This window comes from Saccopteryx leptura, chromosome 8 (assembly GCF_036850995.1).
Source record: "Saccopteryx leptura isolate mSacLep1 chromosome 8, mSacLep1_pri_phased_curated, whole genome shotgun sequence".
In the NCBI taxonomy this organism is placed as follows: Eukaryota; Metazoa; Chordata; class Mammalia; order Chiroptera; family Emballonuridae; genus Saccopteryx; species Saccopteryx leptura.
The window spans coordinates 89896781-89915582 of record NC_089510.1 but is presented as its reverse complement, the minus strand read 5'-3'; the positions used below and the strand labels follow the sequence as shown (position 1 = coordinate 89915582).

The 18802-nt window shown below is 39.2% G+C and overlaps 1 long non-coding RNA gene across 1 annotated transcript in view; it reads right to left on the bottom strand.

The window, feature by feature from the left end:
* LOC136379680 (uncharacterized) overlaps window positions 1-5032 on the bottom strand; it is a 74000-nt gene extending 68968 nt beyond the window's left edge. Inside the window, exon 1 of the long non-coding RNA XR_010746784.1 lies at window positions 4926-5032. This is a non-coding gene — a long non-coding RNA (uncharacterized lncRNA). The remainder of the gene's footprint in view (window positions 1-4925) is intronic.
* Window positions 5033-18802: the final 13770 nt, after the last annotated feature.

Sequence of the window (18802 nt, the reverse complement as noted above, 5' to 3'; positions counted from 1 at the left end):
GAAATAAGGAAATTAGAAAAAACTAAGAACTATATGAACCCATACACAGATGGGACATAAAAATGAAACTCAGAGACCTGGACAAGAGTGTAATGGTAACAAGGGGGAATGGGGAGGGGGTGAGGAAGGAGAGAGAGTGGGTGGGGGGAAGGGAAGTGCACAAAGAAAACCAGATAGAAGGTGACGGAAGACAATTTGACTTTGGTGAGGGGTATGCAGCATAATCAAATGTCAAAATAATCTGGAGATATTTTCTCAGATCATATGTACCCTGATTTATCAATGTCACTACATTAAAATTAATAAAAATAAGAAAAAAAAGCAGTGGCACATATACACAATGGAATACTATGGGCCATGAAAAAGAAGAAAATATTACCTTTTACAACAACATGTCTGGATTTGGAAACTATTATGTTGAGTGAAATTACAGGGTAAGGGGGTACGCATTTGGAGAGACACTAGAATATGTAAACACAATAAATAATAAAAAAAAGAAATGCAGCTTTAATTAGTCTCTGTACTTGTTGCATCATTAATTGTTGTATTCTATATTATGTTTAATTTTGTAATCCAACATAAATATACTGAAGAACAAAGAAGATTTACATTTTAAATATATTAAATAAATATTTAGAGAAATAAGGTGTCATATTAGAAGGTTAAGCTTTTTTTTTCTTTTCCATCTCATACTCACTTGAAATTATAACAAACAAAATTTTAGATTTATGCCATAACTTTTTATCAGCCTCAGACTGTCCATTTCTAAATTTTGGTACATTTCTCATGGACTCTCTTGATTCTTCCCACACTCTATTGCCTAGAAAATCCTGTATGGTTTATTACAGTATTCTAGGAAGTGAATAGCTGCTGAAATAATTGTAATGTTCAACCTTGGTTTCATTACAGCCAATATCTCCAGAATTAGACTTAATTGGGCAGGGTTCTGTAGCATTTATTTAAGATATATATTATTATGATGATCTGTATTATATTTTCAACTTATTTATTTAACTGATTTCATGATTTTGTCAGGGAATGTGGCCTCAACTCTAGTGTTCTGGGAGTAACAGAGTGAAGTTATAATGCTTTTCTTCAAACTCTTCTTGCTGACATCTTGTCTTCTATTACCTCAACACTCCATTACACACCCGATCTCCTGCGCCACCACCCTCCTCATACTCTGGTCACAAATACGATTATTAGCACTGTCCCCTGTGCTCTTTTCTCATTATTCTTTGGTAAATATTTTTGTTTTCTAATATAAAAAGTGTAAGGTATTTTTTCCTGCCTAGAAGGAAGGAAGGGGCTGGAGCCACAAAGTGTGGAATAATAAAAGGCTTTATTGAGTACATAGCGCCTCCTCGCCCTGCGAGGTTCCCTGGCCCTGAGGAGAGATGGAGGCCAGGGAAGTCGCAAGTGGTGAGCCATGTGGGAGATATTTAAAGGGTCCCTAGGGTGGTCGAGCTAATATGTCATGGTGAAATCTCACTGGCTGGCAAATGGTCGCTGTTTTCCAAAGGGTTCCTGGGAAGTTTCTTTTGGCCTACTTGGTTGTGGGCAGTACCAGCCAAAGTTCCCAGGCCTGACCTTTCCCTATTATCCACCAACCTTACATTTTGACTGTTGGGCAGATAAAATATATTATGCTCACTTTGTTAAAGATGGCACTGCTCTCATGGAAGCCCGTTGCCCAGGTAAACTTAATGTCTGTTGGGGGCGGGTTGTGGGCAAGCAGGATCCTTGTAGCCTGGGGCTTGGTTTTAGGACTAAGTCTTTCCCACCCTTTTTGATGTGGGGTGGTACAATCCCATCATGCCTCAGATAAATGACTTTGTTTCAGAGACTTCTTTATTTTGTATATTGGATTAAAGGTTTTGATTTCTACACTATAAAATGGATGCAGATCCAGAACTTGCTCTCTTTGTTCCTGAGATTATCATTAGAGGAGAGAGCAGAGTGGAGAGCAGAGAAAGGCCACGTGGAGGAGGCCAGAAGTAGCCAAGATGGCGGAGTGTTGAGTGAGAAGCCAGTTTGTGCAGAGTTTGAGCAGGGAGAAGGAAGGAGATGGGAAATAGAGGTGAATAAGTCTGGTAAGCTAGAAACCTTTGATTCTAGGAAACTCGGATAAGTCAGTAGCTTTGTGAGCACTGAATGTGAGTGGGTTTTGGAGCCCAGTGTGATGTTTTTACTTGCTCACTGGGTGCAAGCTAGGATTAAAGATGATGGCCCACCAGTTTTTGGCTCCGTTGTTTCTTTACCAACTGTCCGAATCCAATGTGAACCTGCATGGGCCAGGCAGCTGTGATAGTGGCCCTGGCCATTGGCTTTACAGAGGTGCTGCTTATTTGTCTGGCTACTTCCTGCTAACTAGGGGCATTGTGGGGAGGGGGAGATCGGAAGGTGGTGGTTTTTAGGGGTGTCAGGAAGAACATCTGTGTGGCTGTGAGTTGAGAAACATCACGGATGTGGTCCTGTAAGGATTTGAAAAAAAAGAGGAGTAATAGGGGGATTTGTAGGGTTCAGCCTTTTGGTGAGCTGGAGATGGATGGTGTCCAGTGGTTCTGACTGCCAGTGGTCCTGTAAGGAGGCAAGCTTGAGGCAAAACTGCATGTCAGGAGTGGTGTAAAAAGGGGAAAGGAAAGGGTCCGATCCATTCCCATAACCGAGACCTGTGAGGGAACTAGAGGTCCAGAGTATGATGGCAAAACAGAAGGTAGTCCTCATGTCCACAAGAAATGAAATGAACTTACCCACTTGTTGCAGCATACCCTGGGTTCTCTGAGTCCAGGCTGTGTCCTAGGAGTTTGAGCGATGTTCCCACAAGCCTGGATTGGCCTCCCATTCTGGTGGCTTTTTCTTCATGTAGAGGCACTGAAGAAAATCCTGTTGCCCAAAGGGGCAATCACTCTGCCAGTGACCGAACTGCTTGCAGTCAGGGCAGGGCTAAGTGGGCAACCATGGGCAGGGGCCCTGCCAGGAACCTTGCTTGCCACACTTAAAGCAAGCTGCTGGTGGGATTTCTCTTTGTGGCTTGGATTTGGGTTGGGCAGTTCCTGTTGTTCTACTGGCCTCTGGAGCCGGGGTTTGGAGCATTACCTTCTGCTGCATGTGGGCCTGGCGATCAGCCTTTGCCTGTTCCTACTAGTTGGGACCATTAAAAACTTTAAATGCCATGTTCACAGGTCCTGGATAGGGGTCTGTGGGGGGTTGAAAATAAGAGGAGGGGAGCTCATGGGGAGCCTGGCACCCAGATCCGGCAGAAAACGCTGGAGCCAAAGGCAGGACAGGGCCATAACTTCCTGCAAGAAAATTGGGGTTGGACATCCTGAAAACCGGTGTAAGAGCCAATGCGAGGCTGAGAATGGTCTGACAGAGGAGGGTTTAAGAACACAGTGGAGGCCCTGGCCGGTTGGTTCAGTGGTAGAGAGTCAGCCTGGCGTGCAGAAGTTCTGGGTTTGATTCCTGGCCAGGGCACACAGGAAAAGCACCCATCTGCTTCTCCACCCCTCCCACTCTCCTTCCTCTCTGTCTCTCTATTCCCCTCCCACAGCCGAGGCTCCACTGGAGCAAAGATGGCCCAGGCGCTGGGGATGGCTCCTTGGCCTCTGCCCCAGGCGCTAGAGTGGCTCTGGTCACAACAGAGCAATGCCCCAGAGGGGCAGAGCATTGCCCCCTGGTGGGCAGAGCGTTGCCCCCTGGTGGGCGTGCCAGGTGGATCCCAGTCGGGCGCACACGGGAGTCTGTCTGACTGTCTCTCCCTGTTTCCAACTTCAGAAAAATACAAAAAAAAAAAAAAAAAAAAGAACACAGTGGAGAAAGGAAAGGCCCCTGACCAGCAGGGGAGGAAAAATAGAGAATGGTAGTGGTGAATAAGAAATAGGATTTTGCAAAGGGAGTGGAGGGGGCTCTCAGAGGGAAGAGTCCCGAGCACAAAAGAGGTCTGCAGAGGGACTAGAAAAAAGTCCCGAGAGAGGGGTGCTCCTGGGGGTCAGACAGGAGGGAGAGAGAGTTGGGAGTTCGCAGAGAAGGAAAGATCAGGAGTGGAGGTTTTAGGTAGGTTTCTATGGCCAGAAAAAGGCCTGCGGGGTGGAAAAGGTGGCAAAGAGATTAAGGACAGGTGCGCAAATAACTAGCAGCTGTGAATGTAAGAGATCTCCAATCAGTTCCCAGCTTTTTAGGTGATAGTTAAATTGGTGAGGGTATTAAAACTGAAAGTACCTTCAGGAGGCTAATTCAGTGGATTCTGTGGCCTGGCTACAGTGGAGAAGAAGAACAGTTTCTTCTTCTTTAGGGAGGGAGATTTCTGTGCCCCCATGGCCGCCCTCTGTCCTTGGAGTGGTCATATTTTAGTATAAGCATCCCAAAACTCAAGCTCTGGCCACGGATAGAAAAGGTAAAGTGGATGTGCTTGGGACATCTCCACAAGCACACGCACTTGGAACAGAAAGACTTCCCTGATGTAGCTACGGTTTCAGACAGGGAGTCTCGGCAACACCTTCCCCCTTACCTTTCCATTACTCATTTTGCATAAAAATATCTTTAAAATACCTCAAAAAGGAATAACATATGTTATAGGTATTTGGAGTGGTTTTAACAACTCTCACATTGGGTAGACAGGATTAAGAAAGCATGAATGCGAGAGAGAAGATGGCAGCGGAGTAGGCGGATGCACAGATGCCCAGCTCTCACCACCAAACTGGAATACAAATCAATTTAGCAAAAATCAGCATGAAAAACCAACTCAGAACTGCAAGAACAGCTCTCAAAAACCAAGGAGCAAAGAAGAAGCCACAATAATCCTGGTAGGGAGCGCCTGAATCTCCTCTGCTTACAGGAACGGGGGGGGGGGGGGGTAAGGCTGAGAGCCCAGAGGAGATCTCACATAGGGAAAAGAACAGAAACTACTGCTCACAGCCACTTACCTGGTGACGAAAGGAGCGAGGTGTGTTCAAAAGACCAGCTTATCTCCCAAGTGGAAAGGACAGGGAGAGGGACAGACTGTGAGGGGCTAAGGAATGAAGGAAACAAACTAAAAAAGCTGACTCATTCGTGCTGGAGGCAGCCAAATCTGGGGGAGGGACTGAACCTTTCACAAAACAGAGCTGAATTGCTTCCGGATCAGAGATCTCCGGACATCTATCCAGCTCCAATCAGCACAACAAGACACAGCTGAAAACAAGAAGTGGGGAGGAGGGGCAGTAACTCAGGTCTCCATGGAGATCTGAGATACACCTCCCCCTACTGAAGCTGAGAAAACATCCTGCCCCCAGTGAGATTAGCTGGCTAAAGAGGCCTTCAGAGTCTCAGGTTACACCCATCGCATTCCTGGATACAGTTTCAAGGAAGTCCCCTGCTGAGATCAGTAAACAAGACTACCACCTGTTAAGAAAACAAACAAATCAAGACTTCAAAGCTGCCCAAATCTGAAAGTGGATTACAGATAACAGCTGATACCAACCCAAGAAGACCTAGAAATAACACAACTGAAAACTGGAGGCAGACAACACCAAGCCTAGACTCAACCAACTCTACAAATAAAACACCCAAAAACAGATGATGAGAAGATAAAGAAGTGCAATCCAAATGAAACCACAGGAGACACCTTCAAGAGATGAACTGAGTGATATGGAAATAATCAAACTTCCAGATGCGGAGTTCAAAATAATGATTGTAAGGATGCTTAGGGATCTTAGAACAACAATGGATGGTCATTACGAACACCTAAATAAAGAAATGGCAAGTATAAAAAAGAATCAGTCGGAGATGACAAATACAATATCAGAAATAAAGATCACAACGGAAGGAATTAAAAACAGGATAGATAGAGCAGAGGATCACATCAGCGAGTTAGAGGACAACTGGAATGAAGGCATGAAAGCAGAGAAGAAAAGAGAAAAGAGACTCAAAAAGTCAGAGGAAACTCTTAGAGAGCTCTGTGACAACATGAAGAGAAATAACATCCGCATGATAGGGGTTCCTGAAGAAGAAGAAAAAGAACAAGGGATAGAGACTTTGTTCAATCATATCATAGCTGAAAACTTCCCTAAATTAATGCAAGAGAAACTCTCACAAGTCCAAGAAGCACAGAGGACTCCATTAAAGAGAAACCCAAAGAAACCTACACTGAGGCACATCATAATTAAAATACCAAAGCTAAGCGATAAAGAGAAAATATTAAAAGCTGCAAGAGAAAAAAAAAAATTATCACCTACAAAGGAGCCCCCATAAGGATGACATCCGACTTCTCAACAGAAACACTTGAGGCCAGAAGGGAATGGTAAGAAATATTCAAAGTAATGCAGAACAAGAACCTACAACCAAGACGACTTTATCCAGCAAGGCTATCGTTTAAAATCAAAGGAGAAATAAAAAGCTTCCCAGACAAAAAAACAACTCAAGGAATTCATTACAACCAAACCAATGCTGCAGGAAATGTTAAGGGGCCTATTGTAAACAGATCAAAGTGGGAAAAGAATATAGCAAAAAAGGAATACACCTTTAAAGAAGAAAATGGCAATAAACAACTACATATCAATAATAACCTTAAATGTAAATGGATTAAATGACCCAATCAAAAGACATAGGGTAGCTGCGTGGATAAGAAAACAGGACCCATACATATGTTGTCTACAAGAGACACACCTTAGAACAAAAGACACACACAGATTGAAGGTAAAAGGATGGAAAAAAACATTTCATGCAAACGGAAATGAAAAAAAAGCTGGGGTACCAATACTTATATCAGACAAATTGGACTTTAAAACAAAGGATATAGTAAGAGATAAAGAAGGCCACTACATAATGATAAAGGGAGTAATCCAACAGGAAGATATAACTATTATAAATATCTATGCACCTAATATAGGAGCACCCAAATATATAAAGCAGACTTTGATGGATTTAAAGGGCGAGATCAACAGCAATACTATAATAGTAGGGGATTTCAATACCCCACTAACATCACTAGATAGATCCTCAAGAAAGAAAATTAACAAAGAAACAGAAGACTTATTGGAAACACTAGATCAACTCGATTTAATAGATATCTTCAGAACCTTTCACCCTAAAGCACCAGAATATACATTCTTTTCAAGTGCTCATGGTACATTCTCTAGGATAGACCACATGTTAGGGCACAAAAGTGCTCTCAACAAATTTAAGAAGACTGAAATCATATCAAGCACTTTCACTGATCACAACGGCATGAAACTAGGAATGAATCACAGCAGAAAAGCTCAAAAATTCTCAAACACATGGAAACTAAATAGCAGGGTGTTAAATAATGAATGGATTAAGAATGAGATCAAAGAAGAAATAAAAAAATTCCTAGAAACGAATGACAATGAGCATACAACAACTCAAAGTTTATGGGACACAGCAAAAGCAGTGCTGAGAGGGAAGTTCATAGCATGACAGGCACACTTTCAGAAGCTAGAAAAAGCTCAAATAAACAACTTAACCCTGCATCTAAAAGAATTAGAAAAAGAACAGCAAGTAAAGCCCAAATGTAGTAGAAGGAAGGAAATAATAAAGATCAGAGCAGAAATAAATGACATAGAGGCTAAAGAAACAATACAGAGGATCAATGAAACTAGGAGCTGGTTCTTTGAAAAGGTGAATGAGATTGATGAACCTTTAAGTAGATTCACCAAGAAAAAGAGAGAGAGGACTCAAATAAATAAAATTAGAAATGAGAGAGGAGAAATAACAACTGACACAACAGAAATACAAAATATTATAAGAAAATACTATGAAGAACTGTATGCCAAAAAACTAGACAACCTAGATGAAATGGACAAATTCCTTCAAACATACAATCTTCCAAAAATCAATCTGGAAGAATCAGAACACCTAGACAGACCGATTACAACAAATGAGATTGAAACAGTTATCAGAAAACTCCCAACAAAGAAAAGTTCGGGGCCTGATGGCTTCACAACGGAATTCTACCAAATACTCAAAGAAGAACTAACTCCTATCTTTCTCAAACTATTTCAAAAAATTCAAGAGGAAGGAAGACTTCCAAGCTCCTTTTATGAGGCAAGCATAATTCTGATTCCAAAACCAGGCAAAGACAACACAAAGAAAGAAAATTTTAGGCCAATATCTGATGAATATAGATGCTAAAATTCTCAACAAAATATTAGCAAACCGGATCCAACAATATATGGAAAAATCATACACCATGATCAAGTGGAATTTATTCTGGGGAGGCAAGGCTGGTACAATATTCATAAATCAATCAATGTGATTCATCACATAAACAAAAAGAAGGAGAAAAACCATATGATAATTTCAATAGATGCAGAAAAAGCATTTGATAAAATCCAGCACCCATTCATGATCAAAACTCTCAGCAAAGTGGGAATACAGGGAACATACCTCAACATAATAAAAGCCATCTATGAGAAACCCACAGACAACATCATACTCAATGGGCAAAAATTAAAAGCAATACCCTTAAGATCAGAAACAAGGCAGGAGTGTCCCCTTTCACCACTTATTTAACATAGTCCTGGAAGTCCTAGCCACAGCCATCAGACAAGAAGAAGAAATAAAAGGTATTCAAGTTGGAAAAGAAGAAGTAAAACTATCATTATTTGCAGATGATATGATATTGTATATAGAAAACCCTAAAGTCTCAGTCAAAAAGCTACTGGATCTGATAAATGAATTCAGCAAAGTGGCAGGATATAAAATCAATACTCAGAAATCAGAGGCATTTTTATACACCAACAATGAACAGGCAGAAAGAGAAATTAAGGAAACAATCCCCTTCACAATTACAACCAAAAAATAAAGAACCTAGGAATAAACTTAACCAAGGAGACTAAAGACTTGTACTCGGAAAATTACAAAACATTGATAAAAGAAATCAAGGAAGATACAAACAAGTGGAAGCATATACCGTGCTCATGGTTAGGAAGAATAAACATCATTAAAATGTCTATATTACCCAAAGCAATCTATAAATTCAATGCAATACCAATTAAAATACCAATGACATACTTCAAAGATATAGACCACATATTCCAAAAATTTATATGGAACCAAAAGAGAACACGAATAGCCTCAGCAATCTTAAAAAGAATAATAAAGGAGGAGGTATCACACTTCCTGATATCAAGTTATACTACAAGGCCATTGTACTCAAAACAGCCTGGTACTGGCATAAGAACAGGCATATAGATCAATGGAACAGAACAGAGAACCCAGAAATAAACCCACAGTTCTATGGACAACTGATATTTGACAAAGGAGGTAAGGAAATACAATTGAGTAAAGACAGCCTCTTTCACAAATGTTGTGGGGAAAATTGGACAGCTACCTGCAGAAAAATGAAACTAGATCACCAGCTTACACCACTCACAAAAATAAACTCAAAATGGATAAAAGACTTAAATGTAGGCCGTGAAACCATAAGCATCTTAGAAGAAAACATAGGCAGTAAGCTCTTGGATATCTCTAGGAGCAATATATTTGCTGATTTATCTCCACAGGAAAGTGAAATAAAAGACAGGATAAACAAATGGGACTATATCAAACTAAAAAGCTTTTGCACAGCTAAAGACAACAAGAACAGAATAAAAAGACAAACTACACAATGGGAGAACATATTTGACAATACGTCTGATAAGGGGTTAATAACCAAAATTTATAAAGAACTTGTAAAACTCAACACCAGGAAGACAAAGAACCCTATCCAAAAATGGACAAAAGAGATGAATAGACACTTCTCCAAAGAGGACATACAGATTTCCAATAGGCATATGAAAAAATGCTCAATATCACTAATCATTAGAGAAATGCAAATTAAAACCACAATGAGATATCACCTCACACCAGTCAGAATGGCGCTTATCAACAAAACAACACAGAATAAGTGCTGGTGAGGATGTGGAGAAAAGGGAACCCTCCTGCACTGCTGGTGGGAATGCAGACTGGCGCAGCCACTGTGGAAAACAGTATGGAGATTCCTCAGAAAACTGAAAATCGAACTGCCTTTTGACCCAGCTATCCCACTTTTAGGAATATACCCCAAGGACACCATAGAACGGCTGGAAAAGGAGAGATGCACCCGCATGTTTGTGGCAGCATTGTTCACAATAGCGAAGATCTGGAAACAGCCCAAGTGTCCGTCAGAGGACGAGTGGATTAAAAGCTTTGGTACATATATACTATGGAATACTACTCAGCGATAAGAAATGATGACATCGGATCATTTACAATAACATGGATGGACCTTGATAACATTATACGGAGTGAAATAAGTAAATCAGAAAAAAAACTAAGAACTATATGAATCCATACATAGAAGGAACATAAAAATGAGACTCAGAGACATGAACAAGAATGTGTTGGCAACAGGGGTGGGTATGGGGGGAGGAGGGATGGGGCGAGGAAGGAGAGAGGGGGTGGGGGAGGGGAGGGGCTTAAAGAAAACCAGATAGAAGGTGACAGAAGGCAATTTAACTTTGGAGGAGGGGTATACAGCACAATCAAATGTCAAAATAATCTAGAGATGCTTTCTCTCAACATATGTACCCTGATTTATCAATGTCACTGCATTAAATTTAATAAATAAATTAAAAAAAAAGAAAGCATGAATACTAAAACTAAAGGCTTTCCCTCAACTTAACCCATGTTGTCTCAATGAGAAGTCTTGGTTAAACATAGTAATAGTCCTACTTTAAGATAAATCAAAAGTATGCAGTCATCAAAATAAAGTTGAACTTACCAGAGAGATGGAGAGAAAGCAGAGAAAGATAAAGATAGACCAAAATAAGTGAGATACAATAGAGTTGCCATATTAAGTGAAGAGCAGTAAGAGAGATTATCATTAACAAAAACCATATGTAGAACCACTGGGATGCACAAATAAAAACATCAAGGAATACATCATTGATGGCAGAAAGGGGATAAAAAGAAAAGCCTCTGAGGTATTCTTTAACAATTGTAAACTCTAAGAGTTGCATAACTCAGCCTTATTTTTACTGATCTTTCTTCATCCAGCTCTCTTTAGAGCCCTAACACAAGGAATAGTTTCTTCTCCAAAAATTGCATTTACTGGAAATCAAGAAGACTGTAAGATACTAACGACAGGCATCTAACTTATAGCTAGCTTCATATCAGAAAAGAAGAATTTATTAATATTGGGTGTCCCTGAGGGAACTGAGGGTAATCTGTGCTCTCTATCTTCATGCTAAGGCTCATGAAGTTTTTCAGTCAAGATTAAGGATACATTTCTTTTTGATTGTTTTAGCCTGCATGTTTTGTTTTATCAACATAATGCCCAAAGGAAAATATGTGACCAACAACAGGATTAGACAGAATGATGACAACTAAGATGAAACAGATTTTTTCATAATAAAATATTTTTTTTAAATAAATTTTTATTAATGGTAATGGGATGACATTAATAAATCAGGGTACATATATTCAAAGAAAACATGTCTAGGTTACCTTGTCATTAAATTATGTTGCATACCCCTCACCCAAAGTCAGATTATCCTTCGCCACCCTCTATCTAGTTCTCTGTGTCCCTCCCCCTCCCCCTAACTCTCCCCCTGTCCTACCTCCCCCCACCCCTGGTAACCACCACACACTTGTCCATGTCTCTTAGTCTCATTTTTATGTTCCACCAATGTATAGAATCATGTAGTTCTTGTTTTTTTCTGATTTACTTATTTCACTCCTTATAATGTTATCAAGATCCCACCATTTTGCTGTAAATGATCTGATGTCATCATTTCTTATGGCTGAGTAGTATTCCATAGTGTATATGTGCCACATCTTCTTTATCCAGTCTTCTATTGAAGGGCTTTTTGGTTGTTTCCATGTCTTGGCCACTGTGAACAGTGCTGCAATGAACATGGGGCTACATGTGTCTTCATGTATCAATGTTTCTGAGGTTTTGGGGTATATACCCAGTAGAGGGATTGCTGGGTCATAAGGTAGTTCTATTTGCAGTTTTTTGAGGAACCACCATACTTTCCTCCATAATGGTTGTACTACTTTACAGTCCCACCAACAGTGAATGAGGGTTCGTTTTTCTCCACAGCCTCTCCAACATTTGCTATTACCCGTCTTGTTGATGATAATAGCTAATCTAACAGGGGTGAGGTGGTATCTCATTGTAGTTTTGATTTGCATTTCCCTAATAACTAATGAAGCTGAGCATCTTTTCATATATCTGTTGGCCATTTGTATCTCTTCCTGGGAGAAGTGTCTATTCATGTCTTCTTCCCATTTTTTTATTGGATTGTTTGTTTGTTTGTTGTTGAGTTTTATGAGTTCTTTGTAAATTTTGGAAATTAGGCCCTTATCTGAGCTGTTGTTTGAAAATATCATTTCCCATTTAGTTGGCTGTCTGTTTATTTTTATATCAGTTTCTCTTGCTGAGCAAAAACTTTTTATTCTGATGTAGTCCCATTCATTTATCTTTGCCTTCACTTCTCTTGCCATTGGAGTCAAGTTCATAAAATGTTCTTTAAAACCCAGGTCCATCAGTTTAGTACCTATGTCTTCTTCTATGTACTTTATTGTTTCAGGTCTTATATTTAGGTCTTTGATCCATTTTGAATTAATTTTAGTACACGGGGACAGGCTGTAGTCGAGTTTCATTCTTTTGCATGTGGCTTTCCAGTTTTCCCAACACCATTTGTTGAAGAGGCTTTCTTTTCTCCATTGTGTGTTTTTGGCCCCTTTATCAAAGATTATTTGACCATATATATGTGGTTTTATTTCTGGGCTTTCTATTCTGTTCCATTGGTCTGAGTGTCTATTTTTCTGCCAATACCATGCTGTTTTGATGATTGTGGCCCTATAATATAGTTTAAAGTCAGGTATTGTAATGCCCCCAGCTTCATTCTTTTTCCTTAGGATTGTTTTGGCTATTCGGGGTTTTTTATAGTTCCATATAAATCTGATGATTTTTTGTTCCATTTCTTTAAAAAATCTCATAGGGATTTTGATGGGAATTGCATTAAATTTGTATATTGCTTTGGGTAATATGGCCATTTTGATTATATTTATTCTTCCTATCCAAGAACAAGGAATATTTTTCCATCTCATTGTATCTTTTTCGATTTCCCTTAACAATGCTTTGTAATTTTCATTATATAGGTCCTTTACATTCTTTGTTATGCTTATTCCTAGGTATTTTATTTTTTTTGTTGCAATCGTGAAGGGGATTATTTTTTTGAGTTCGTTTTCTAATATTTCATTGTTGGCATAGAGAAAGGCTATGGACTTCTGTATGTTAATTTTGTATCCTGTGACCTTACTGTATTGGTTTATTGTTTCTAATAATCTTTTTGTGGAGTCCTTCGGGTTTTCGATGTATAGGATCATATCATCAGCAAAAAGTGATACCTTTACTTCTTCTTTTCAATATGGATGCCTTTTATTTCTTTGTCTTGTCTGATTGCTCTGGCCAGAACTTCTAGCACCACGTTAAATAAGAGTGGAGAGAGTGGACAACCCTGTCTTGTTCCTGATTTAAGGTAGAAAGTCCTCAGCTTTATGCCGTTTAAAATGATGTTGGCTGATGGTTTATCATATATGGCCTTTATCATGTTGAGATATTTTCCTTCTATACCCATTTTGTTGAGAGTCTTAAACATAAAATTGTGTTGTATTTTATCAAAAGCCTTTTCTGCATCTATTGACAAGATCATGTGGTTTTTGTTCTTTGTTTTGTTGATATGGTGTATTACGTTAACCGTTTTGCGTATGTTGAACCATCCTTGAGATTCTGGGATGAATCCCACTTGATCATGATGTATTATTTTTTTTAATATGTTGTTGTATTCGGTTTGCCAGTATTTTGTTTAGTATTTTAGCATCTGTATTCATTAGAGATATTGGTCTGTAGTTTTCTTTCTTGTGCCATCCTTGCCAGGTTTTGGTATGAGGGTTATGTTGGCCTCATAAAATGTGTTTGGAAGTATTGCTTCTTCTTCAATTTTTTGGAAGACTTTGAGTAGAATAGGAACCAAGTCTTCTTTGAATGTTTGATAGAATTCACTAGTATAACCGTCTGGGCCTGGACTTTTATTTTTGGGGAGGTTTTTAATAGTTTTTTCTATTTCCTCCCTGCTGATTGGTCTGTTTAGGCTTTATGCTTCTTCATGACTCAGTCTAGGAAGGTTGTATTGTTCTAGGAATTTATCCATTTCTTCTAGATTGTTGTATTTGGTGGCATATAATTTTTCATAGTATTCTACAATAATTCTTTGTATATCTATGATGTCTGTGGTGATCTCTCCTCTTTCATTTTGGATTTTATTTATTTGAGTCCTGTACCTTTTTTCCTTGGTGAGTCTTGCCAAGGGTTTGTCAATTTTGTTGATCTTTTCAAAGAACCAGCTCCTTGTTTTATTGATTTTTTCTATAGTTTTTCTGTTCTCTATTTCATTTATTTCTGCTCTGATTTTTATTATCTCCTTTCTTCGGCTGGTTTTGGGTTGTCTTTGTTCTTCTTTTTCTAGTTCCTTAAGGTGTGAAGTTAAGTGGTTTACTTCGGCTCTCTCTTGTTTGTTCATATAGGCCTGAAGTGATATGAACTTTCCTCTTATTACTGCTTTTGCTGCATCCCAGAGATTCTGATATGTCGTATTTTCATTTTCATTTGTCTGTATGTATCTTTTGATCTCTGCGCTTATTTCTTCTTTGACCCATTCATTTTTTAGAAGTATGTTGTTTAGTTTCCACATTTTTGTGGGTTTTTCCCACTCTTTTTTGCAGTTGAATTCTAGTTTCAAGGCTTTATGATCAGAAAATATGCTTGGTACAATTTCAATTTTTCTAAATTTGCTGATATTGTCTTTGTGGCCCAACATATGGTCAATTCTTGAGAATGTTCCATGTACACTAGAGAAAAATGTATACTCTGTCGCTTTGGGATGAAGTGTCCTGTAGATGTCTATCATATCCAGGTGTTCTAGTATTTCGTTTAAGGCCACTATATCTTTATTGATTCTCTGTTTGGATGACCGATCTAGAGCCGTCAGTGGAGTATTGAGGTCTCCAAGTATGATTGTATTTTTGTTAGTTTTTGTTTTAAGGTCAATAAGTAGCTGTCTTATATATTTTGGTGCTCCTTGGTTTGGTGCATATATATTAAGGATTGTTATGTCTTCTTGATTCAGAGTCCCCTTAATCATTATGAAGTGACCATTTTTGTCTCTGAGTACTTTTTCTGTCTTGTAGTCAGCATTATCAGATATGAGTATTGCTACACCTGCTTTTTTTTGGGTGTTGTTTGCTTGGAGTATTGTTTTCCAGCCTTTCACTTTGAATTTGTTTTTATCCTTGTTGCTTAGATGTGTTTCTTGTAGGCAGCATATAGTTGGATTTTCTTTTTTAATCCATTCTGCTACTCTGTGTCTTTTTATTGGTAAGTTTAATCCATTTACATTTAGTGTAATTATTGACACTTGTGGGTTCCCTACTGCCATTTTATAAATTGCTTTCTGTTAGTTTTGTATCTAGTTTGATTCTTCTCTTTTGTTTTTCTATCATTTGTTTCTGTTTGTTTGTGTTCCATACTTCTTTCCTCTGTTGCTACCTTTTTTAAGTCATGTGTTTTTGTGGTGGTTTTTTCTAGGGTGGTTACCATTAAGTAATGAAAAGGGTACCTACCATATTCATTGTAGTACCCTATCTTATAAGTATTTCTGCACTTCATCGTCCTTTGCTACTGTTAATCTCCATTCTCTCCCCCCTTTTTTTCCTTTGTTGTCACAGTTTAAGTTTGGTTTTATTGTGTTCTTTGTGGAGATGTTACTTGTGGTGTTGTTTTCTTTTGTTCTTTGAATCTGGTTGGAAAACCCCCTTTAGTATTTCCTGGAGTGGGGGCTTTCTCGTGATAAATTCTCTCATCTTTTCTGTATTTGTGAATGTTTTTATATCTCCTTCATACTTGAAGGATAGCTTTGATGGGTATAGTATTCTTGGCTGAAAGTTCCTCTCTTTCAGGGCTTTAAATATTGGGGTCCACTCTCTTCTAGCTTGTAGAGTTTCTGCTGAGAAATCTGATGATAATCTAATAGGCCTTCCTTTATATGTTGTACTCTTCTTTTCCCTGGCTGCCTTGAGAATTTTTTCTTTGTCATTGGTTTGTGTCATCTTTATTATGATGTGCCTTGGAGTGGGTTTGTTGGGGTTAAGAAAACTCGGTGTTCTGTTTGCTTCTTGAATTTGAGGCTTTAGTTCTTTCCACAGGCTTGGGAAGTTCTCGTCTATTATTTGTTTGAGTATATTCTCCATTCCATTTTCTTTCTCTTCTCCCTCTGATATACCTATTATTCTTATGTTATTCTTTCTGATGGAGTCAGATAATTCCTGTAGGGCTTTCTCGTTTTTTATTATTTTTGAGTCTCTTTCTTCTTCTCTCTGTTGTGCCTCAAGTTTTTTGTCTTCTATTTCACTAATCCTATCTTCAATCTGGGTTGTTCTGCTAGCTAAGCTTGTTACCTCATTTTTCAGCTCGTGAATTGAGTTTTTCATTTCTGTTTGATTTGTTTTTATAGTTTCAATTTCCTTGGTAATATATTCTTTGTGTTCATTGAGTTGTTTTCTGATCTCCCTATATTGCCTTTCTGTGTTTTCTTGTATATCTCTGAGTATTTTTAAGATTTCTATTTTAAATTCTCTGTCATTTAGCTCCAAGGCTTCCAATATGTTAAGTCTTTTCTCCATAGATTTTTCCACATCTATTTGTGTTACCTCTCTTTCTTTTGTATCCATAATATTCGATTTCCTCTTTCTTATTGGCATCTGAGGGTGGTCTTGTTGATAGCACTAATTAGAATTAATAAAGAGTAAAAAGTAAAAAAAAAAAAAAAAAAAAAAAAAAAAAAAACAAAAAAAAAACCAAAGGGTAAAACACCCCACAAAAAAAAGCAGTAATAATTTATTATTTCCCCCTTTTTTTTTTCTTTCTTCTCCTTCCCTCCTCTCCCCTCCTCAGGGAAATATCGTGCCTATAATGGAGGGCCTGGTTTGCGGTGAAGAGTTCAAGGGGCAAAAAAAAAAGGGGAGTAGGGACCTACTAAATGCAAAAAAAAAAAAAAAAAAAGGAAGAAAATCTTAGACAAGCATAAGTTGATCTGCCTGCGGGTGATGGTCAACTAAGAGATATAATGAGAGGGATAAGAGGGAACCAGAAAAAAGGACAAAAAAAAGGAATAATAAAGAAGAAAAAAATAAAAATAATAAGTAAAAATCTGTTGTATTAAGTGGAGCGAAGACCAAATACAATGGAGACCTTGGGTTGGGAGGACCCAAAATGCCACAAAAATAAACTAACAAGAAAAAAACAAAAACAAAAGCGAAAAAGAAAAATAAAGCCAAAAAAAACCTTGAGTCCCAAATTAACTAATTTGTTCGTGATTGAGGATTAAATGGGAGGAAAGTAAAACGAGAAAAGAAAAAACAAATAGAAAGGAAAGAATAAGAAAAAGAGAAAAACGAAGGAAGAAATAAAAAAGGAAGAGAAAAAAACAAAATAAAGCAAAAAACAACAACAACAAAAAAAAAAAAAAAAAAAAGAGGAGAGAGTGAGAGTTAAGTGTCCTGGAGTATAACCCCAAAGGAGGGTGAGGATGAAGAAGAGAAATAAAATGTAACACTTATGGGTAGTGTAGTTCAAGAAAAGGGAAGCATAAGATGGGCAGAGAATAGAAGGACCGAGGTGGAGGAAATAAAGGCAATAAGATAGAAGAAACAAACAACAACAACAACAAAAGAAAAATTAGTGGAACAAGTTGTAAAGTCTGTGGATTTTTCTTGATTTTGAGATGTTAACTTCTTCCTTTTTCTTTTCTCTCCCTCTTCCTGGTCAGTGACTCTGTACCCCAGGCTCTGCCCCTGTGTCACATTTAGGTAGGGATTTGCAGTTGATGGGATTCTATGGCAATGTCATATAATTGGGTTTAGTCTTGCTGGTAGTCAAGGCTTGTTGGCGTTTGCAGGGTCCAACGATGAGAGAGTTTGCTTTCATGGATTCTCTCTCCTAGTCCCCCCTTCCTGAATTAGCAGCCTGGTGATCCAGCTATAAGGCTGCCACTGCTTCTGCCTGGGGAGTAAGAGGCTCAAAGAGCTGGGAAATCCCCACTCTATCCCCACTCAGTGCAAGGCTTTGGGATGGGCTCTGGCAGTCAGGGCCTCCAGTGTAATCAGGCGGGGGTGGGAGTCAATTGTTGTCAAGGTGACTGTTCAGCGCCTAGCATTCAGTTGGACCTCTCAACCCAGGCTTTCCACACTTTGTAGCCTGTTTTGGCTGGTAAGAAGAGGCACTAGTCTCTGCTTGCGACTAGTGTGGTATAGATCTTATTATCTGTCAAGTCCTTCTTGTTAGCGTTTATCCCTGAATATGGAGGCTCTATCAATCAGAAGTTGCCCCCGCCCCTTTAGCGAGAGGCACTAAAAAATATCACGCCTCTTGTCTTGGGTCGGTGAACTGAGAGAGATCTTATCAATTAGAACCAAGGGTGCGCAGATTTCACGGGTTAAGTTAATTTTTGTAATTGGGTCGCAGCTGTGCTCCCGAAGGTATTTCAGGCTGCCTGCGCGTGCCCCTCCCCCAACGCTTGATTGTTAGCTTGAATGGCTGGGTGAGGTGCCCCGCCCGCGGCGAGAATCTCCCAAGTAGGGAATACCGCCCTGGGGCCTCTCCCGCTCCCTGTACGCGGGCCGCTGGGAACGTTAGCGGTGCTCAGTCTGCAATGCTCGGTCTGCAAACAGACCGGGCGCGCGCCAGCGGCTGCTCGCCGCTCTGGAGTGTGGGCGGTGC